The sequence below is a fragment of the Coptis chinensis genome, chromosome 2, assembly GCF_015680905.1.
Source record: "Coptis chinensis isolate HL-2020 chromosome 2, ASM1568090v1, whole genome shotgun sequence".
In the NCBI taxonomy this organism is placed as follows: Eukaryota; Viridiplantae; Streptophyta; class Magnoliopsida; order Ranunculales; family Ranunculaceae; genus Coptis; species Coptis chinensis.
Genome location: NC_141457.1, coordinates 26,840,348 through 26,864,934, shown reverse-complemented (window position 1 = coordinate 26,864,934; position 24,587 = coordinate 26,840,348). Strand labels below are relative to the sequence as shown.

The following is a 24,587-nucleotide window of genomic DNA, read 5'->3' as shown; positions in this document are numbered from 1 at the left end:
ACTGAATGAGAAATTTGTGAACCAATGAGTAAAAGAAACTCCAACAACAAGAAGCTTAAAATGACATGGAATTTTAATAAGAGTAAGCCTATAGAGAAAAATTATTTTTAGTATAAAGATAAATTGTTACCTGTAGCAGCACTATTTGTGTGTTTCCTTGATATCAAATTTGGCACAATTCTACCAAGTCCAGTGGATAGTACCTTTTTCATAAGAACAAAAAGTCTAAACGTGAAATTCTTTCAAATCAGTGGAAGGAATCCTAGACCACAAAAATCTTACCATCATCACAACTAATGCGGAAAGGGCACCAGATAGTACGATTGACTTGGGATGGCGCATTGCCATCAGTGCTGCAATTATAAATGTCTCATCTCCTATCTAGCATTAAATAAAATATATATCAGGGCAAGCTATAAAACAGCCTAAATGTGCTGGAGGCTTGTCATCTCCCCTAAATCTTTTCCACAACTGTGAATTAAAACATAGTGAAAAAAGAAAGTAATGAGGGCAGAATTGTGAGTAAAAGAAATGGGAACTGAATGAGATTGAAGTTGACTCTCCTCCCGTAATATTCATTTCTATCCATGTACGGGGACCTGATTTATTATGAAATACAAGAGAGTAGGCATTACAGAGATGGAAATATATTTTACAACATAAGAAGAAGCGATATAGGGATCTATAGCTTTCAGTTCTGCATGATCACTGATCGCGACCCTCCATTTGATCTCTATATGGATCTCGAGCATCCACAACATAAATGAATCGGTACTCCATGTATGCGTGCAATGAAGAATATCACCACCTATAATTTTACTATAAGGATTAGGAGCTCGTCCACTAAAAAGCAAAACACACTAGAACTAATAAGACAAACCTACCTCATCGGGTTTGGAGAAACTCTGCAGATTCTTCCTCACCAAGTCAAGTCAACAAAAAAAAAAGAGGTCAAATCAGAAAATGTAACTGGGACTAGGGCTTATACTCACCTAGCTATAAGTTTAACACTAGTTTCTACCATCAGAAAATGAAGATTGGACTACTCACATATAAGTTTAGTTTTTACCAGAACTATTTACTGACATAAACATGGGGAAAGAAATCAGAAAACCAAAAGTCCACAGCAACACAACATGGGAACCACCAAAACACGAATAGTCTAAATTAAAGTTTTTTAGTGCATGCTGACTCAGATAATCTCCACCATCCATCTCAAATGTTTATTAATCTCAATGTTTGATATCTTTCTTCCTCTTTTTTATAACAAAGGGGAACCAGCTCACTTTCATTGGAACATGATTACATAGGCTCAACAACAACAGCATCTTCATGTTCAACTCTTACAAGTGGTGAAGAAGATGAAAAGAAGAAGACTGCTAACACTGAACTAAGACTTGGTTTACTTGGTTCTGAATCACCACCAGACAGAAAAACTACTACTACTAATTTTTCACTTTCAGTGAAAGGGGTTGAAGATATGAGTGGTTTATCACTTGGGGTGGCCAAGAATTTTGGAACAAAGAGAGGTTTTTCTGATGCTATTGATGGTAATGGAAAATGGAGTGGTTTAGATGGAGATTTGAGTAAAGGTGGTGTTTTGTTCTCACCTAGAGCTGGAAATAATCTTTGGCGGAAATCTCTTGGGGTGTTGGAAAATAATAATAATAATAATAATAATATTACCCAAGTGACTAGTTCAGATGTTGTTGTTGTTTCAGCTAATGTTCAAGAAAAGAAATCTCAGCTTGTTTCTGCTCGTGATCGTTCCCCTCCTTCAAAGGCTCAGGTTGTAGGATGGCCACCGATTCGGTCCTTCCGAAAGAACACTATGGCTACTAATCCAAATAAGAATAGCGGTGATCTTTGAGGGTAAATCGGGTCGTGGTGTTTGTATGTGAAAGTTAGCATGGACGGTGCTCCATACCTAAGGAAGGTTGATCTGAAAACATATTCCAACTATGTGGAACTTTCAACTGCACTTGAGAAGATGTTCAGTTGTTTTACCATTGGGCAGTGCGGTTCTCATGCCGTCACAGGCAGAGATGGGCTAACTGAGAGTAGACTGATGGATCTTCTCCATGGTTCTGAGTGCATGCTCACTTATGAAGACAAGGACGGTGATTGGATGCTTGTTGGTGACGTTCCATGGGACATGTTCACCGACTCCTGTAGGAGGCTAAGAATCATGAAAGGTTCCGAGGCAATTGGCTTAGCCCCGAGGGCCATGGAGAAATGCAAGAGCCGGAACTAGCAGCACCACCAATGCCACCAACAGATGGATCGGATCAACATTATGTGAAGTGAAAGGCGGTCTAAGGTGACCGTTAACCCAATAGTAATATCGTTTATAGGAGTCTAAAAGTAGAAAGACTATTTCTTATCCCATATATTATTTAAGATATCAAAAGAAGGTTTGCTGCTGCATGAACTGGATAAGTAGACTTAAGCTATCCTTGGAGACAGTTTCAAGTTTAAAAAAAAAAATGTTGAGGCAAGTTCTAAGACTAGCCAAAATAAGATCTAGAGTAGTGTTGGCTTTGGCTGTGTTAGCATTTAAAATGAAGCAAACATCATTTGTGTGTTTAAAACATTCCAGGTTACAACTACTGTACGTACATAGAACTTTAGTATAAAAGCAACCTACCCCATGTCAAGTATAAACTAACCTACGTACAATTTAGAACTTTAACACCAATCCAACCACTACATCCACGTAACAAAATGAACTACCGATAAGGCAATGTAACTATCAACCCAAACATTTACCCAGTAGAATATCTCATAATGTAACTATCAACCCATAACTTATAGTACAGCCACACAAAAATTTAAGGAGCAACGAAACTGAATTTTATCTATTCTAAAGATTAAAAAGTACACTCAAAGGTCTAGACACAATCTAGTGATATTTTTCCTATTCTAAAGATTAACAAGTACACACTCAAAGGTTTGGACACAGTCTAGTGATATTTTTCATAGTTCATAGAAGTGAGGGAACACTTGATTACAACTACAACAAGGTGAAACAAATTCCACCAAACAAATGGCACAAACATTCCATTAATGTATTTATTAACTTAAAGGTTTGTATACAATACATGGTAAAGAAAAAAAATTCAAATCCTACTTCTGTGCAAAAATGGTAAAGAAAAGAGGTTGAGCTGTATAAGTCGGGAGCAAATTTAGTAGCAACTATGGAACATAGAACTTTGGAAGTAAGATCTAATTACTTTAATTGACAACACTTAATCAAGGAAAATTTTCCACTAAAATGGCCCATAACAACAAATTTTCCACTAACAAAAGCTATGTTTTACTAAAGGGGGGAAACAAAGGAACATCATAACAGAGGGGAAAAACAAAGGAACATCAAAACAACACCATTTGGGAAAGAATCAAAACCATCTATAATCAAACAATTACAAATGAGAAGAATACGAACCTGAAAAATTAAAACATCAAACTTTTTTCCTCTAATAGAAATTTCAGCATCTAACCTGATAAATTAATTAAGAGCCAAAATGAGAAAAAGCTTGTTTTGAGAGGAGAAAAAAAAAAACAATGAAGGTGGTCGCCACATATTTGCTTGCATTGTTGGGTGGAAACAACAAACCTTCACGATCACATCAAGACTATTCTTGCCTTCGTTGGGGCTGATCCTGATGATGATAAGATTGAGCTTCTCCTATCGCAAGTCAAGGGCAAGGACATAACAGAGGTGATTGCATCTGGAAGGGAAAAGTTGGCTTCAGTTCCTTCTAGTGGTGGTGGCTGCCGTTGTTGTGAATTACTCTCGGTGGTGGTGGTGCCACAAAGACTGCTTCTTCTTGAATCAAAGAAAGAAGAGAAGGTTGTAGAGGCAGAGGTGTCTGACGATGACATGGGATTTGGTCTCTTTGATTGAGGGGTTTGTGACCACACATCCTTTGTAGAAGTCGGAGATGCTGGTGAAATGTTGGTGTTCACTGTCTGCTGGGTAGATCTGCTTTTCATGTTTTGAGGAAGTTATTGAGTTTTAAACTTTTTTGTAGAAAGGAGTTTGATGGGATGAATTTGAAATATCCTTGGTGTACTCAAAGTATGTTGACTTATTCAAATTAAGAGCCAAAGATAATTAAGGCAACCTGAAATTTTTTGAAGCTCAACCCAAAAGTCGAAGCTTTGAAGGAAACCTAAAACCAAAATTAGGCTTTGCAATACACCCACAATTTGAAGCTTCTCAAGCGAAAAAAGAGATAGAAAAAAAAAACTTACTCACTGCAAAAAGAGAGAGAGAAATAAAGTGTGGTCAATTTTGTTGCTTTGGTGGTTGGAGCAAAAGTTTGAGAAAAGAAAGTGTTTATGGTTTTTCAATTTTTAGTTTTTTGTTTTTTGTTCGAGCGCCAAAAAAATGAAAATACCCTGCTCTTAAGAATGCCCAAGAGCAACACCATTCTCGTCATAATAAAGGATATACCAAATACCCCTTTTAGATTGGTACAACCTTGTAACAACGAAGAAGGCGCGGTAAATTATAAGTTGTAACATTAGCAGCGAAAGTGGCGTCCTAATTGATAAAGTCCCAATAAAAAAATTTGCATTTATTTTTTTCTAAAAATTTAATTACACTAGTTGTCATGCACGAGGTGTTGCAATTGATAAATTCAAACTCATAACACGGTGAAATTTTAGCAGCCCCTAGAGGCGTTGCAATTGGTGACTTGTAGCAACAATTTTTTGGCGTTGCAAAAGAGTGCGCTGCAAAAAACCCCTTTTGTTGTAGTGAAGCTTGCACATGGGGCAGCTCGAACTGATGATCTGTTACAACGAAGGAAAATTCAGCTCGCCTCATGATGTTGCATTTGTCTAAACCAAGTGGAATCTCTGGCTCATGTCCTATTCCAATGCTCTTTCGCTCAAAGAGTATGGAAATATGCAAAGGGAATCTTCAACATGCAGAATGAGTTGGAATCTTTTAATGATGTGCAATAACAGAGTAAGTACTACAGTTCACTAATATTGGATATGTGGAAAGCATGCTCTTTGACACCCATGGTAAGCCTCTGGAAGAATAGAAACAAGGTGTTGTATGACGATAAGGAGTCAAGCTTCAAGCAAGTGACCTTTTTTTATCAGGAGAGCAACAATAAGAGCCCACCACAAGTCATTAGGTCACATGGAGAATTCAATACACGATCTCAAGGTACTTAAATGCTTTAATCTTCAACACAAACTCTGTAAATCCCCCAAAATCTTTGAATGTTATTGGCTCTTACCTCCTCCGGGAATTCTTAAGATTAACATTGATGGATGCTCAAGGGGAAATCCAGGAACGTCGGGATGGGGTTTGGTCCTCAGAAATTATAAGGGGGATTTTTTGGGGGCAGTAGCAGGTGGAATGGGCATAACGACTAATTACTTGGCTGAAACAATGGCAATTGTGCAAGCCATTAAAAAAGCTTTGGAAATGGGTTGGAGATATATATGGGTGGAATGTGATTCCTCCTCGGTGGTTAAAGCTTTACAAAATAATATTGTGCATTGGAGATTCAAGCATATGTGGCGAAGGATGAAGGATGCAGCTGTATGGATCAATGTCACTCCAATATGGAGAGAGACTAACTTGGGAGCTGATAGTTGTGCGCAACATGGAGCTGCTTGATAAACGTAAAAACTATGGTTTTACCTACTCTTAACTAATTATGCTAAGAATAAGTAAAAGCTTGAATTTAATCCATGATCAAAATTTTACTCTCGTTTATCGTGCAATATGTGGAGTAGAGAATTTGTTCCACTCCTAGTTATTTTAGACGTAAGTTTCACTAATTTAATCAATTCTAACAAAATTAATGAGAGTAATAGATTGTAATTATACTAATATAGTGATTGAACTAATTAAGATGTTTTAACTTATACTATAGCAATTAAATACTAAGAAGTGAATATGGACAAGGGATTAGGGGGATTTTATTCCACTTTCATTAATTTTTAATATATTAGTGTAGATTTTGTTGCAACCCTAATATTTATGTTTTCACATAAAGGTTAGGTATTTTTAATCCCTAATTATTCATGGCAATCTCTACCAACTAATAATTAGCACGTGAGGCAATTGAAACTCATTCTCATAGTGAATTAACTACCTTTTTGAGTGGAATATTGTACTATAACTATTCTAACTAACATATCAAAGCTTCATCAAACCCCTGTAATGGAGGTTTAGCTCAGATTCTTCAGACTATCATTAATAGAGAAATAAGAAGAAGACATAATGAAGAACAATAACTTGACTTTATTAATCTAATGGAAGAGAGTCTAAGAATTGAAAACTATATTAAAAACTAAGTACTGAATAATTAACTAAGTCTATGAATTTCATAACTAAGTAAAATCTAGGAGCTATATCTAAGTCTAAGTCTAAGTACCTAAGAGTTATGCCTTAGTCCTCTTTATATAGGAGAGGGCTAGGTCTACAATTTCGTGTATGGGCTTTGGAGCCATGTTTTGGGCCATGAAATCAAGCCCCAAAACCTAATTACATATGTCCAAAATGGGATTCTCTGTTAGAAATTACTGCAATAGCCTTTTCGTCCACTTCTTCTCCTCAGGTTTGGTCAAGGCCTGGACCATTAAAAAGCTTTTTTTGAGCCAGTTGTTTTGACAGATAATAGGCCCAATTCCGAGGTCTGAGTCTAAAGATACGGCCTACGGAAGTTCTATTGACTTTTCTGCTCTATTTCTGCCCGCGTTGACTTTGACTTTTCAGCTTTGACTGGGCTTTAAAAATGTTTTTTCCCCTTGAATCTTGGCCTTTAATCACAGAACTTCTTAGCAACCAACCTTTGCTCCTTTATCTCGCAAAAGTGACATATTTCTTCTCATATTCGACCCCAATGCCTGAAATATACAAAAACACGTAAACAGTACTAACTCTTATTTAATAATCACATAATTGGTCTAAATGTAATATTATTAAGGGGTTAAAACTACAGTTTTGGGCTCTTATCAAACCACCCCCAAACAGCATTTTACTTGTCCTCAAGTAAATATTAGAAATTAATATAAGTGACCAAAAATAGAGTTCTAACTAGTCCTGTTTCGCCGAATGCGATTGCATTGACCATATGCAATAAAGCCTTAAACCACTAAGAATTCCCTAGTGGACGAGTTATAGCCTCGTGAGAGTTTTCCAGAGAGGGTACTCACAAACTTCATCTATACTACAACGACTAAGAAATAAAATTATTTTTTCCTAATTTATTCTCAGATATCTATACATCTCACTAGCAATGAATACATAATGATCAATTCGAAACCTAAGCTAATACGTGCATAATAGTCAATCATTTATGGATAAACATATATATAATGAAATATGCTATGAAATGCAATAACAGTTCTATTTCTGAAACTTTGGAATAGCGTCCTTAAGTAGGTCCTCACATATATGTCAAGACAAAAACACTCTGATTTTTTCACTCAAGTTTCGCTTACTCTAGTGCACAGTAGGCACACTTTACCTTACAATCTTAATGACACACAAGGAAACCGAAGTCGATCAAACACATCTACCACTTACTACCACACTAACCTATTCCTAATTGATCTAGAGGTCTTTATTAGGTGTTGCGGGGATTAGGAGATGGTTTAAGAATGAAGGAAATGGATATTCGAAAGGACAAGTCTGAGATAATAGAGTTTTCATATTATGTAACTAGAGAAAAATATTGTTCTTACTTTGCTTTTACACTTTGTTTCCATCCTTAGCCATTTTTTTTCTTTTTCTTTTGGCTTTTGACTCCTTTGATTCTATTTTTGGAGTTCTAACATTTTTTTTTCTTTGGATGTAAACTTTCTTTTCTTATTTGAAGCAACTAGCAAATTATTGGTTTCACAGGTCTTTCTCTTTTCATCTATTCTTCATTTCATCTCTATTATCAGACTCATTCAAAAATGGGTTGGCTGATTTTTATTTTGTTTTGTTTTTGTAAAAGGGTAAAGGATTTGCAGTTTATGAAAATGCTAAAGAAAGGCTCAAAGGGGCGACTAGCGGAAAATAATTTCATATAGGTTTGAATTTCTGGCTATATCGATCCAAAAAGGGCCTAAATTCTCATGCAATATATTTATGGAAAGATGGAATGATTATTACCTACATATTAACCTAAATTTCTAAAAACTATTCTAATTTAAAAGCTAATGTGAAACTTCTAGATTAATATCATCATGGAGAAAGAAACAGTACCAATATTCCTAAGTGCATAGTATAAATACTTATTATTTATATTTTTTAATTTTTTTTAATTTTTTTATTAGAAAACAAGTGCATATTAAATATATATATATCCTAATAGGTGCCTTAAATTTCGCTTGTTTCTATGCCACCCCTAAACAAAAACATGCTTTGTCATCAAAGTATAGAAATAAGAAGGGTAGGAAATACCATGGAAACGCATGAAAATTTTAGAGCACCTGCAAAACAAATTTAGAAGATACTAATATAGATAAAATAAAAACAGACACAACTCTATATGAGTTCCACCTATTATGGGGATAACAAAAATTAAATTGCTTGGGACATATGCAGACACGAACAAAAAGTAAAACGTATCTCATATCCAGCATTTAAGCATTGTCTTCCTCTTCAATAAAGATTTGAGGTTCCTTGGCATCCTGCCACATCATGATAATTTGTCAGGCCTCACGCCATTTATCATCTATAATTGCTAACCTGTTAAGCATCACTTGGTCAGATGGGGTGTAAGGGGTAACCCAATTAGGTTGTAGCCTCCACCCCGGCTAAGTCATTGCACGGAATGAGCGTATTATGCAATTGGTGGGTCTCATAATGTCAACCCCAACCTAATCCATGAAGCGAGCACAAAACTCAGGAAAGAAACATAGCATTATTCGACAAACTAAGACAGGCATAAGAAGATACTTATGCCTCATATTATAGGCTCATGCTAAACTAGAAACTAAGGTGTGGGGAAGGTCATAGAGCATATGTCCCGTAGCTAGAGCAAAGAAGAAGTTACAAGTGGGTTATTCGCAGAATAAAAATGTCATTCCCCTAAGATATCTAGCATGATAAAAAAATATAACAGTGCCCTCGTTAAGGGACAAGCTACCAAGGGCTACGTTATATTGCCCTTGGTCCTCTACACAGAAAATTCCTGCCCCATAGGTCTCATGCAAAAACTCATAGTTGTAGATGTACATATTATCTACCCAATAGCCGCATGAGTTTTGGATTTCAGCAGGCATAAACAGTCTAAGAGCAAAAGCCAATAAGAACTTGGTTAAGTCCATTATGTCATCCTCAATGATGACAAAGAACACTTGTTCTCCATCCGGTCTTTCAAAGAACTTACAATGATCATAAAAATAAGTTGTAAGTGCAGGAGAGTATAGTTAATCAGAGCTTATCATTAGAGGTTGCCATCCTGCCTATATAATCAAGTCACAGAACCAAGATCCATACATGTCACTTGCGAACAAATCTTTGAAGGACTGCTCCGGAATGATTCTAGGTGATTTCATATCAAACAAACACACTCTAGAACTCCTGGAAGTAACCTTAGAAAACCCAAAAAAAAATTATAACTTGCTTTGTGATGAGGTGAAGGCGTTAAGCCTCGGCTTGACAAGAATTCCAAGATATCAGGCGCATGGCCTTCGAGTATAGGCAAAATAAAATAAAGCGACTCCGTGTATAAGAAGTGCTCTGAAGTGAAAGTGAAACTAAAAGTGAGAGTTACAAAGTTGAGAGGTGTGGTCTTAAGTTGAGAGTGAACCCTGTATTTATAGAGGACTAGTTTCTAAGTTCCACAAGTTGCCCAAATAGTTAAGGCAACAAGTTGGAAAAAAAAAATTCTAAATCCAAAATAGAAATAGACTAAATGCATACTCCAAAACCAAACCAATAGCTTTTTGGCTGGAATTAAAATAGCAATCATCTAATTACTACTCCTTGAGGTTGCACCAAACAACACTAGCTAATTCTAGCTACACCAATTTAGCAACATACTCACACAAACCGATCATTATCAAGCAGGCAATAAGATTTCAAAATAAAAACGTGGATATGATTAGAGACATTGCTAAATAAATAAGTCCACCCACCCCCAAACAAGTTGGAAGGGTGGAATTCACGATACAAAACATAGCATATGCCTGAATGTAAAACAACTTCAAATTTAAAATAACAAATACATAATTCAATATTAACTACTAAACTAAATAATTCGGAATCAAAATCTACTAAAAGTAGGGAAAAAAATCTTAACACAATAATAATACAATAAAACTAGCCACGAGACGAGGATGGGCCAGAGTCATCCGTTCTGCGCCGACGACACTCATGCCTCCCAGATTCATCAGAAGAAGAACTCTCATGAGGTGGCAATCGTCGTAGAACTTCTACTTGAAATCTGCGTTGTTGCTCCATAAATGCATTCATGGTTTCCCCACGCTCATTATCACGCTGGACGAGAATCTCCATGTTAGCGTGGAGATCCTTATTACTATCGGTTAGCAGCTGAAAATTGTTCTGAAGCTCGGTTTGGTTATGGATAATGTTATCCTGCCTCGTCTAAATCACCGCATACTAAGTATGGAGAGTTTGCAGGCCACGATGTAGTAAGGAGACACGGGCTACATCCGTAGTAGCCCTTTCCAAAGCTCTTGCATCAAATTATGACGTGTCATCCTCATCCTCCTCATCCAATTCCCTTTCAGCAGCCAAAATCTCAGGCACATTCCACTTCTTCTGAATACATTCCTTATAAATCCGTGCATTCTCATGCAAATTCAAATTAATCCTATCAGCCTTCGGAACACAGCCCCATAGCATCATAATCTTAGTAATCAATGTAGGTAAAGGGGCGGTATATACACCAACTAATCTAATCTCACTTAGCAAAAAGTTGAGGATACAAAACTCATACCTCTTCTTTTGAAGGATCTAGAGAATGTGCAGGCAATTCGTATTGATGTCACTCACTTTTGTGGAGCTAGTAATATTCCAACCAACCCACTGCGCGACAGCCAACTGGTTCTTTCTCAAAGACGTTTGTCGAACACAATGCGAGCCAGCATTGTACTGTCCTTCCAAAATAGTCTCCTTCATCAAGGGACCGATCCCACCAAACTGAGATTCCTGCATTGTGAGTACGAGTGGCCTTTGCTCAATGCCAAGAATCTCAGACAACACAGTTGTATCCAACTCCCTCCTACTTCCACTCACCTTCACAAAAATCGATGACCCTCAGTCTCCTTCTTCTTATAAGAATTATACACCAAATCGGTGTGATAAAAATCATCTGTCAAATACCACAAACTTTGCCACTTCCTACTAATCATCTCATTACCGTAAAAGGGTGAGAATTGTGCCCAAGCAAAAACTTGTTCTGGAAGAATCTTTGGGTGTGTAGGAGCCATTGAGTTTGGATTTCGAAAATTGGGGTTAATACAAAGAGGGGTTTAGTGAATGAATCACTCAATCGAGATTTGAATAGGGGTTGTGTGGAGGTTAGGGTGTGGGCGCGCTTTTGTTGGTTGAGGCACGAGGGCGTGCACATTTAATCTTTTCTAGGTCGGTTTGTTCTTGAGTTTTGGTTTGATGGAGGCATGGAGAAAAAGAACAAAACGTGTGGGGTTTTAAAAGGGTGTCACGTGCGGGGCACGTGACCGTGTAAGGTTTAATTTGTTAGGCCTAAGCCCAAAATAATACAGATAATACCCACCCTGTCCCATGCCTCGTATATCTTAAAACTGAAATACCCGATTCGTTAACGGTTCGATTTTTGCGAATGAGTTACGAAAATGATCAGCAAAGAGAGTACAATCCAATTATCTATAATAAAAAAAATCAAATCTAACCATGTATGACATATAAGAAAATGGAAAATGTCTTGAAGTACGTAAATGACATAAGTTATGTGATCAAAAGAAATCTAAATTCATAGATAGTGTCAACCCGAATCAAAATACGACTAAACATCATAAACAACAAGAATAGGAAGTTGAGCGATCAAGAATGGAAAAACCAACACTCCACCCCCAAACAAATTTTTGAAAACATGGTTAGAAAATTTGTTTAAACACGTGGGTCTTTTAAAGTCAAATTCCCGAGACTTGCTAGATTACTATTTTTATAGTTTTAATATTTTTTATTTTTTTTATGAATAAATATAATATAAGGAAAATAATAAAATAATAAAGACATAAATCACTCCATAGATAAACATGACTCAAAAACCGAAAAAACATGCAAGAGTGGAAAGCGTGATTTATGTTAAACGTGGACTTAGGATCCGGTACTTATAGCCACACACTCAAAAGGAGGGCCCAATTACCCGAATGGTGCACTCCCATAATATAAGATTGGAATGGAGTATACCGAAGAATAAAATGAGTCTTTTATAGTCAGATACTCGAGTCTTTATCTAAAACATCTAGTAACTTGCAGTTTACCATATGTCAACAATCTAAAAAGTTGCAGGTCTGTCCATACATAATTAACACGTAACTCACCACCCACCAGAATCAAGCACCAAGATGTCCTATGACGTGGTGTAGCAGAATGAGAGTGAATACTGGTAGATCTAGAACCTAACCTAGCAGGTAATTTCACCTTTTTTCCCCAATGAAAATTTGGCCAAGTGAATGATTGTGAAAAAATGGATGGTTGTGGAAGATATGTGGGATATGGAAAAGCTAGGTTCAAAAGGAAGGAATGGAAAAAATGAGAATGTGGGTTGAGCACAAAACTCATTGGTGGCGTGGGTTGGTATAATCGCACAGCTGAAAATAAAAATGTCAGGTGGCTCTTTCTTGGGTATTATGTCCTTACCAGAGGAGTTTAAGGAGTCATGAAGCACAGGAGAAGCAAAAAGGTTAAGTGTAGACTCAAGGTTCCTTCAAAAAGGTGGAGGGTGGGGAATCGAGGTGGTGGTAAATGATTGGAATATTTTAGGGATTGGCTCAGGTGGGTGATGGTCGGGTGGTATGTGAGGTAGTTCTTGAGAGGGTGGATCATCACAGGCTTGAAGAAACTCGTCAAATTCCTCATCTAGCTTGGTCGCATCCACATGATTATGGTATTCCTCCGCATCTTTGAGATAGTCATCAATCTCGTCCAAGGAGTCAAAATTATGATCTTCGTCTTCGTCCATAAGAGGGGTATCTACTAGTGTGGGGATGAAAGCGTCGGAGTCGGAACTTCCAAAGGAAAGGAATTTGCGCATCTGATTATCAGGAAATATGTTATCGAAATAATCTTGAGCTAAGCTCTCGATCATGTGAACTTCTCCATCTATAGACATATCGGGTAACTGTTTCATCATTTTGAAAACATTTACCTTAACAAAAAGATGGCCAAAAGACATGGACATCGAACCATCGCGGTAGTTAATGAGCCCGTTGGCAGTTGCCAAGAAAGGACACTCTAAAATGATAGGAACAGACTCGTTAGCAACTTCTGTGTCTAGGATAACAGAGTCTGCTGGGTAGTAAAAAATTTTAACTTTAACAAGCACGTTTTCAACAACACCCTTAGGATACTTAATAGAACGGTCAGCTAATTACAATGTCATTTTAGTTGGTTGCATCTCTTGTACACTTATTTGTTTATATAGATAATAAAGGAGTAAGTTAACACTCGCCCCCAGGTCTAATAACGCAGTCGTCGTGTGGGTATCCCCTAAGGTGCATTGTACAGTAGGACGACTAAGGTCCTTGTACTTAACGATTCCATTATGTTCAGATAGAGTTGGAAACTGTTCAGTTAAAAAGGCGTCTTTTAGTATATTTATTTTCCACCTAGTAGTGCACAACTCTTTTAGAAACTTAGCATGTTGTGGTAGTTTCTTAATAGCTTCAAGAAAAGGTAGGTTTATCATTAGACTTTTAAAAACTTCCCTAATCTCATCAAAATTCATATCCTTAGTTAACATGGCTAGTCTCTGGGAAAACGGTGGTTTCTCTCTATACTTAGCATAATGATCAATAGGAGATTTAACCTTGGATGCTTTCCTCTTGGGTTGCGGTTTAACTGGTTCCTCTACATGAGTAGGATCTTCAGGTTTTACTTCGGTATCTAGTAAATTTTCAGTTGTAATGACCACTGGTGGGGTAACAACGGGCATAGTTACGGCATTATCAACCACCCTGCCAGAATGGAGAGTGGTGATGGCATTTAACTCACCTATGTTTATAATTTCATTACTAGAATTACCAGTTACTTCAAAGGCTGTGTTTGACGTTTTCAGATTTGGTATAGCTTGACCTGGAAACACACCTTTTTGTTGGGCTTTATCTTGGTTTAACTGTTGTATGGATTGTTGTATGGCAAGTAAAATCTATTGGTTAGTTTGCATGTAGGCTTCGAAACAATCCAGTTGTGAAGGTGTTGTGGCCACAGGTGGTGTGACAAGAACTATCTCACATTGATTATTAACAGGTGGGTTACAATAGTTGTTATTAATCGGAATGATACCTCTATTATTATTATAATTATTATAATTACTTTGTCCTTGTCCTTGTCTCGGTGGAGCTTGGTTGTAGTTGTTCGCTGGCCTAACATTTTGATTATTAAACCCTGGAGGTGTAACTTGTTGATTATTTCTCCAACTAAAGTTGGGATTTTGTATCCAAGGTACGTTAGGTTTGCTATTAATGGAACAAACATTGTCCGGGTGTGTGGATGGTTGTTCATAGTCTAGAGGCTAATAGGAGTCTCGGTGCTCAGGACTCAAACATAAATTACATGGAATAAAGTTGACGTTCATGACAGGAGTAGGCTTTTGTTAGACAGAAATAGCTTCTACCTTTTTAGTGAAAGATTATTCGATTAAAGTTTTAAGCTCTGGATCAGATTTAACCTCAAACATACTGGCAGCCTTAACTGTGGAAGAAGAATTATTGGATCGGGGGATATCATTACCCCCCCCCCCTGTTATTTTGACACTTAGATTGATCTTCTAAAAACCTCTAAGCCTCTGAAGCACCTTTACTAAGGAAACTACCCCTAGTTATTATATCAAGAACCTCTTAATGGTGATGTAAAATCTCTTTGAAAAAGGCATGAACAAGTGTGTCTTTCGCAAGGTTATGATGTGGACACTCGATGAGAATCTCTATGAAACAATTCCAGACCTCTGAAAAGGTTTCATGAGGATTCTGGCGGAAGAAATGAATCTTTTGAAGTATTTTATATGTCTTCAGCGATGGGTAAAACTGTTCCATGAAAAATTGAACGAGGTTGGCCCATGAGTCCACAGAATTAGGCGATTGGACAGTTAACCAAGATGTTGCCTTATCGGCTAGGGTGAAAGGAAACACCCTAAGTTTAATTTGTTCTGAACCTACGGTAGGATGATGAAATGTGGTAAGAACTTGTTCAATCCTACGCATATGCTGATAAGGCTTCTCGTGGTCTAACCCATGAAAACCGGTAACAAATTAAATATATTTGCGGGAATTCAAAAATCCCCCACTAGGTCTGCAAGAACGATGCATGACTTAGGGCTATTGTTCAAGGCTTTGTAAAAATCAGAGAGAGGAGTCTATGTTTCTTCAGCCATTGATGCAGGTGTAGTGTGTGGTATTCTAGATAGGCGTGTGCGTTGACGTTTACGATAGATCACGTTAGATGGTTTTTTTTCTGCCAGACCTTAATCTCATGCAAGGCTAAGTCCGATATTAAAGAAACACGAACAACAGTCAAAACAACCCTGATATGCTAGAATTAAAAACTCCTCTGACAAAAGAGGCGAGGAGTGGAAGAAGGAGTACCTGAATGCCTCCTTGGCACGCATTTGAATAACGTCTTGTATACGCAATCTGAGTGCATTTAAGAAGTTGGAAACACTGAATAACTTGAACGAAGAGAGTTGGAAACTAACCTGTGAAAATCGGGCTTTCGTCAGAATGGGCGCGGGTGCGCTTGGAAACAGGCTTATAAAGGCACGGGCGCACTCTTGCTTTACACGAATTCCAGTAACATTAGGGCGAGCACGCTCCCGAAATAAAGTACCTAGGGCGCGGGCACGCTCAAGGTAGTATTTCGAAAAAAAATTAATTTATGAACTAAACAAACACAGTTAGAACCAAACAAAGGTAGGTGGGTTTAATGGGGTTTTGGTAGGATAAAAAATACTAAAGGAAATGAATCTAAACAAAACTAAGATGGCAGCGGCACCATTTGATAAACGTAAAAACTATGGTTTTACCTACTCTTAACTAATTATGCTAAGAATAAGTAAAAGCTTGAATTTACTCTATGATCAAAATTCTACCCTCGTTTATCGTGCAATATGTGAAGTAGAGAATTCGTTCTACTCTTAGTTGTTTTAGACGTAAGTTTCACTAGTTTAATTAATTCTAACAAAATTAATGAGAGTAATGGATTGTAATTATACTAATATGGTGATAGAACTAATTAAGATCTTTTAACTTATAATATAGCAATTAAATACTAAGAAGTGACTATGGAGAAAGGATTAGGGGGATTTTATTCCACTTTGATTAATTCTTAATATGCTAGTGTAGATTTTGTTGCAACCCTAATCTTTATGTTTTCACATAAAGGTTAGGTCTTTTTAATCCCTAATTATTCATGGCAATCTCTACCAACTAAGAATTAGCTTGTGAGGCAATTGAAACTCATTCTCATGGTAAATTAACTACCTTCTAGAGTGGAATATTGTACTACAACTATTTTAACTAACACATCAAGTCTTCATCAAAGCTTCATCAAACCTCTCTAATAGAGGTTTAGCTCAGATTCATTAGACTATCATTAATAGAGAAATAAGAATAAGACATAATGAAGAACAATAACTTGGCTTTATTAATCTAATGGAAGAGAGTCTAAGAATTGAAAACTATATTAAAAACTAAGTACTGAATAATTAACTAAGTCTATGAATTAATAAATAAGTAAAATCTAGGAGCTATATCTAAGTCTAAGTCTAAGTACCTAAGAGTTATGCCTTAGTCCTCTTTATATAGGCGAGGGCTAGGTCTACAATTTCATGCATGGGCTTTGGAGCCATGTTTTGGGCTATGAAATCAAGCCCAAAACCTAACTACATATGTCCAAAAAGGGATTCTCTGCTGAAAATTACTGCAATAGCCTTTTCGTCCACTTTGTCTCCTCTAATTGGGTCAATGCTTAGACCATTAGAAAGCTCTTTCCGAGCCGGTCATTTTGACAAATAATAAGCTCAATTCCGAGGTCTGAGTCCAAAGATACGGCCTACAGAAGTTCTATTGACTTTTCTGCTCTATTTCTGCCCATGTTGACTTTGACTTTTCAGCTTTGACTAGGCTTTAAAAAGGTTTTTTCTCCTTGAATCTTGGCCTTTAATCACAGAACTTCTTAACAACCAACCTTTGCTCCTTTATCTCGCAAAAGTGACATATTTCTTCTCATATTCAACCCCAATGCCTGAAAAGCACGTAAACAGTACTAACTCTTATTTAATAATCACATAATTGGTCTAAATATGATATTATTAAAGGGTTAAAACTACAGTTTTGGGCTCTTATCACTGCTCTTCTTCAGGGAGAAAGTATGTGGTGGGACTCCAGACCTCCTTTCATGAGGAATTTAGAGAACCACTATACTACGTATTTCACATTTGTCAACTAGAGTCTCTTGTACTAGGAAAGATACACATTTGCTGTTGTTACCTTTCCTTAGCTACTCTTTTCTAATTGTTTTTCAGTTCCATGTAACTCTTATTCTCTATTATTAATCAATTACCTTTTAGCAAAAAAATGTAAACCCAATAAAAAAAATAATTAGATCTATATGGAAACTAGAAAACTGAAATTATTTGAATTCCTTTAGAAGGATTTATATGGAAATTAACAAAAAGATCTATTATAAGAAAGTTATTGATTTACAAAACAGTTATCAAAAAAATAAGATTGATTCACAAAAGGAAATTGAGATTAAGAAAAGGTAAAACCTAAAATATTGAAAACAAAGTTTTAAAAGATTAACATATATGTGATTGATCCAAATTTAAAAAAATAAATAAAAATAAATAAATAAATAAATAAAAAAGGAAAAAAGAATTGAATTTATTCAAGTGTATTAAATCTTGTAATCTCATATCAAGATCGATTTAAAGAAAAATGAAAATAAAATAAAATATGAGAATGAGAAAATGGTTTCCATGAAATACTCTAAAGCACGGACAAGTATGACAAAAATTTTACTGTGTTGGTGTCGGACGCAGACGCAGCTTGAACGCGTGTCCGATGTTGCACATGCGCGTCCCATGTGACACAACAGTTTGGACGCGGCATGGACACATCATGGACACATATTAGGACTAGAATGGAATAGAAATAAATAAAAACGCCCAAAAGAACAATTCTAATTTGGACGACCTAATAATTGTTGGGTCCTGTCGAAACAACTAAACAGACTTCATAATTAAATCGCCTCCAAAAGTCTCTCGTCCCTAACAACCACTCTTTTTATTGTTCTTGTGGTTTTGAATCTTGATAAATTATGATATATGACCCTAAACCTAATGCTACATAAATACAAATATATTTTAAAATTTTATTTAATATTCGCATCCTTGTTGTGTCCGCGTCCTACTTTTTTAAGATATGCATGTGTCAGTGTCCGCGTCCGTGGCCATGCTTCATAGATGAAATATTATCTCTTCGTCTACAAACCTTAATTTTTATCTTTAACCAACAAACTCCAATTTTCTTAAAAGATAGAGAAAATTTGACTTATTGAGGTTAAATGGAGAAGATAATTAATTGAGTCTATGAGTTAAGAGTTTTTAACCTAGGTGAAAATGTTGATGAAGAATAGAATTTGAAGAGTGCTAACGCAATTGTAATGATACGATGAAAGGTCTAGAAATATCGTGATATTTTTAAAATATCAAGATATTGTGATTATATAGCAATATTAATTTGTGGATATTTCGACAGTAATTACACTTGAGGCATTTATAATGTATCAAATTGAAAAATTGATACATACTGCGATATTTTGTACTATGGTCCTTCTCACAATTTCATCTTAAGCCCAATGCTTGAACAACAAACCACTAGCCATCTTAAGTTTCTAATGGTCGAGAGTGCATTTTGCTAAAGTATAACATAAATCTAGATTACAAGTTTTCCGATATAAGGTGTTGCTTGCTATTAACGTCGAAGTAGTATTGCATGTACATATTTCCTCTAACTAACCAGCCAGCAGTCTGCACTATATATATAACTCGCGCATTTTCTCTCTCCTCACCATATTCTTTTATTTTCCAAACCATGCAATATTAGAGACTCCAAAAAAAGAAGGAGGTGCTGAAAATTAGAAACCTCTCCCCACATTTGTTTAATTCTCCTTCTTTTATTTTCAAATTATAATCACATCCCCAAACCTGTAAATGTCGTCCAATTTTGAAAAAATCAGAAGAAATATCAAATATTTTCATCTTTTTATATCACCGAAATGTTTTGGAAGTAACAAAAAAGGGTAAATTAGTTATTGCCCCCAGTTTTGAAGATTGGCTTGGTGATACCCCCCACATAATAATTTAATTCGGATTACCCCCCATATTCTAATTTTCTGTCAGTTAAATAGCTAGTTGACTTTGTTTGACCGACTTGTGAAAATGCATGACGAAAATGACCCTTACCTAAATATGACCATTGATCAAAAAGGCCATTATCGGATCTGAGATTACGACCGTTATAGCGCTTCTTCTTCAATCACATAAATAAATCAAACCTACTTTCATGGTAACTCCAAATTACAACTCTCACCTTCTTCTTCAATCAGGTACATAAATAAACTAGATACAACTACCAACTTCTACTTCAACTAGGAATTCCCCATTTTAAGTATTAAGAACACCTTCTACCATCATTATTGGTCAGTTCTAATGAGAGCGAACAACGACGACGCCCAAGTACAAAGCAAGACACGTTTTAGGCAAAATAAAGGTATGTAGTATCATGTATCTAAATTAACCGTGGTTATACTTTCAAAGCAAGAACTTGAGTAATTGGTTTCCCCCAGTCTTTGTCATTAGGTATAGGAAGAACAACCCTACTATATGTTTTCATGTATGCTCTCACTATTAAGTATTCATTACAATAGCTGCACATCAAAAATTAAAGTATTGATTACACTAAGACAATCGAAGACCATATAATAATAAAAGTAAGTAAGAACATGCAGGAAAAACTAATCTAGCATAGTTCAACCTCTTATGTTTAATGATATACAAACAACATGCATACAAGCTAGGTATTCCAGTTAGTTGCCACACCTTACACTCACATTCATGTGCATCTAGGTTCACTAACCATCTGCTTCCATGTGATCCAAGAACAGTAAACATGTGGTCTGCAACAGATCTGTAAGTGTACTCTTTAATATATATTTTTTTTGTTCCTTATGTATCGCCTTCACCCACCCTAGGAACAACATCATTAATATGCATCTCCATTGCCTTGATTCTTCTTTTTCTCATAAGAGTCATCAACATCAAATTCAATTCCTCACCAAAAGTGCATACTGGCTTGTCCTTTAAATTCATTATCCACTGATTTTGTATGAGTCCAAAAATGTGATCTACAACATGTGGTACCATCCCTCTTCTTCAACCAATGGACTGCTTTCTTGTCAACCTTCTCCAAGTCATCAAGAAATTTACTACAGTCACTAAGCCTAAATGCCATAGCTGCTCCCCAACACAACTCCGATCCTCAAATAGTTTACCTCCCTTGTAATCCTTCTTGAAGTTTTTATACATGTGCCTGAAGCAAAATCTATATTATGACTTGCACGAGGAAAGATAACAGGAAGCACTTCTTAAGTCCCTTTTGCATATCTGACATGAAGGTAACATACCATCTTTTGCCACGGCCAAATGCATTCCCAAAACTGAATAGAACCTGAAAGTAAGTCAATTTCCTACTACGCCTACAAGCGTTGCAGATGCAATACTATCTGCAACGCATGAAAAGTGTGGTCAATGTCCCCATTTGCTACGCTTATGTCGTGGCTGATGTTTTTTTTTAAATAATTATATGTATTATGAAAGAGAACTCGAAAATATTTTTTGCTACGTTTTTACAACTTTCAGCATTGTTTGTGGTAAAAAGTAAGAGTATTAGCAACGCTTTTAGCGTTGCCTATTGTCTTTTGTTTCGCCATTATCTATAACGCCCTAACAACGCTACTGAAAGCATGGCCAAAGAGCATTTGCTACGGTTTGGCTAGTTTTTGCTACACTCTGAAATGTTGCTAAAAGCCTGATCTCTTGAAAAAAAAAAGATTGTATCTCAAAAGCTTTAAGAACTTTTAATGGTGGATCGATGAAACCTTAAGGATGTTTTTGCTTCGAGCCTCTGATACCATAATAATAGAATGAAAATAGAGAGAGAGAGAGAGAGAGAGAGAGAGTGAATGAAGAAAACAAACTTTTCTCATTATAAGCTCAGAACTCTTGTGATGTTTATGTATACAAAGTTCATAGTCTATTAGAGTTTATAGCTGGACTGATAATGACAGCTGGACAGTTAGTTACAAAACTAATCATAGTTAGTTTATTCATAACAAAAATACTAACTAATTATAGTTAGTGTCAGCATTCCTAATATAAAGCTAAACCTTTAAACAGGCATATGGATGTCATAGGGGACCTTGTGGAATGTTTGTTGTGCACAAACGCGAAAGCTAATAACAACAACAAGATCAACCACAAAGGTGTGATCTTTCACACAATACAAGGTTCCAACAAATACTCAAGCAACAACCCAATCACCACACAAGCATAAATAAGTATAAACTAGTGTAGAGAATCTATAATACAAAACAGCTCAGTTTTTAAGCAAGTTATAAAGACTTAAGTGGTGGTCTTGATTTCCTCAGGATCTATGTTAATGCTTGAAGAGTCCTATTTACCTAATAATAAAGTGTCTGCTTGAAGAGTCCTATTTACCTAATACTATAAAATAGACAAAAACCTCCAAAACATACTAAACCTCCAAAACCCCGACCAAAAACCTCCAAAACCCCTTTTCTTCATGCAAACTCCCCTTTTCTTCACGTAAACATGTGTAGTTATTTCACATATTAAATTATATAATTGTTTCATTGTTTAAATATCTCTATAGCTTCTCCTGCTGTTTGAGAAATGTGTATAAATTGAATATGGATTACACAAGGAATGAACAGTTAAAGTTGTCTACGTACACTCCTCTTCTGGATGAACAAATTGTTCTCAATACATATACTCGGCTAAGATGATTTTCTAAGGCATATTCAGTTAAGGGTATCACAATGACACTAATAAGTTCAACTTAAATGTCAAAGAAAAAAAAATGGTAATTCTACTATAAAAGTTAAATTTACGTGTATTCATTTAAGTATGAATCGAGTGGCGTAGCCACGAGTTAAATTCTAGTATGTAAACAAGACGAGGATTTATCGTGGTTCGGCAATGTGCCTACGTCCACACGGCGAGATCAATGATTTACTAGATGAACAAGACAGAGGATTACAAGAGGAGCTCTCACTTCACTCACTAAGAATGATTTCTCACTGTACACTTACAAAGAATGTTCTCTCTCAAATCTCTCTTTGTATTCTAGGTTAAGTTCTCTCAACTTTCTCACAAAGAAAAAGTTAGTTAGGTCAAAACCCAAACTCTTCTTTTTATAGTGGTCCAAAATTTCACTGTATAAACACAATCTCAATTTACTGGAGAAAAAAATCGGAACTTGGTGTGTAAAGGCTAGAGGGCGTGCCCCACTTGGGCCAGGCTTAGGAGGGCGCGTGAGCCCCTTCTTCTTGAGCAACTTTCAGTAATTTCGCTTCAAAAAAAGAGAGAGAGAGAGAGAGAGAGAGAGAGAGAGAGAGAGAGAACTAACTAACTTCTTTTCTTAGGCAAGGGGCCGCCCAAAAGGGCATGCACCCCTTCTTCTCTTCAAACGAACAATACAAAAAAAAAAAAACGGTCAAAACAACATTTCCCTTTAACTACCCATTGGGCTTGGGCCAACACATGGCCATGGGTGTAAGGTTTTATGTGAAAAGGCCTTGGTATTAGTTATGATAGATCCCACTTTATTAACCCGTGATAAATTTGGCTCTTCTCCCATGTGGGACTATTATATTTCAGGTTCACAATACCCAACAATCTCCACCTTGAACCGAAATCCAAAGATCTTCACTTGTTTATCACCATCGCACGATATCATGCCAGACTTTGTAGGTGTCGAGAGGACAAGCTCCACCTCGAAGATCACTCCATGTCATTGAATTCCACCGGGGGTACACTCTCTCTCGCGCATCCACAACCTCTAAGAGTGTCATAGTGTACAGGAACACTTCGTTAAGCAACTCCACCTAACTTGCGCCATCGTTGGCGGCTCTACCTTGAATGACTTCATCGATCTTCAAATTTTACATGATCTGTGCCGTTAGTCCCAGGCAAATATCGGCTCTGATACCATTTGATAAGGTCTGACACACAACCTGACCTCGGGCCCATAAGCTTTACAAATCTAACTAGTACCAGTATTATCCCCAACTTAACCACCCATTGGGCTTGGGGCAACACATGGCCATGGGTGTGGGGTTTTATGTGAAAAGGCATTGGTATTAGTTGTGATAGATCTCAGTTTATTAACCCATAATAAACTTGTCTCTTCTCCCATGCGGGACTATTAGATTTCAGGTTCCCAATACCCAATAATGTTGGTTGCACCTTTTGATTGGGAGATCGAGAACAGATGTCTTGTGAATCATAGATGGACTTGTGTAGCTTTAAGCACGATTTTATCTTTGAGTTTTTGGAGCTTATTGAGGACCTCTCTCAAGCTGCATAGACTTTCACCCCAAGCCGTAAAGAGGTCGCCAGGTCTTGACCCATATGATAGCTCGGATCGTCCGCCCAAGCTTTGCATGGCCCGACCGATAGTGGGGCGATGGGGAGTGGAGGACCTAGGGGAGGGGCAGTCGAATCATTGCTAATCCGTCTATCTTGTACTCTGTTTATGTATCATGACTATGAGTACATATTAATGAAACATTTTTACCTTCATAAACACAAAAAAAATTTAAAAAAAAAAATAAATAAATAAATAAATATATATATATATATATATATATATATATATATATATATCGGGCTGGCTACGTTGACATACGGAATTGACATACGCAATCCAAAAGCGGATTTGCACATTGCTTTAAGGGCTGATTTTTGGTAGATATTATCTCCCTAGCTACCATGGATAGTATCTCCACAAAAAATCAGCTCAATCGGATGTGTCTAGTCTTGTCAAAAGAGTGTTAAAATTCTAGACCGTCAAATAAATTTATAATTTGAACTCAATTTTTGGTAGGGTTAGACATATTCAAATGTGCTAATTTTTGTGGAAATGATCTCCATGTTGTGGAGATCACATCCCCATAAAATCAGCTTTCAGTTCATTATGTAGATAGGTAGGATTGCGTATGTCAATTCCGTATGTCATTTCTGTATGTCGACGTAGCCAGCCTGTATATATATATATATATCGCACAAATGAAGTTGACACAATAGCAT

The 24,587-nt window shown here is 36.6% G+C and overlaps 2 pseudogenes; both read left to right on the top strand.

The window, feature by feature from the left end:
• The first annotated feature begins 504 nt into the window (after nucleotides 1-504).
• LOC147515579 (auxin-responsive protein IAA14 pseudogene) lies at nucleotides 505-2,469 on the top strand (annotated as a pseudogene).
• Nucleotides 2,470-3,564: 1,095 nt separating this feature from the next.
• On the top strand, nucleotides 3,565-4,164 carry LOC147515578 (large ribosomal subunit protein P2B pseudogene; annotated as a pseudogene).
• The last annotated feature ends 20,423 nt before the right edge of the window (nucleotides 4,165-24,587 follow it).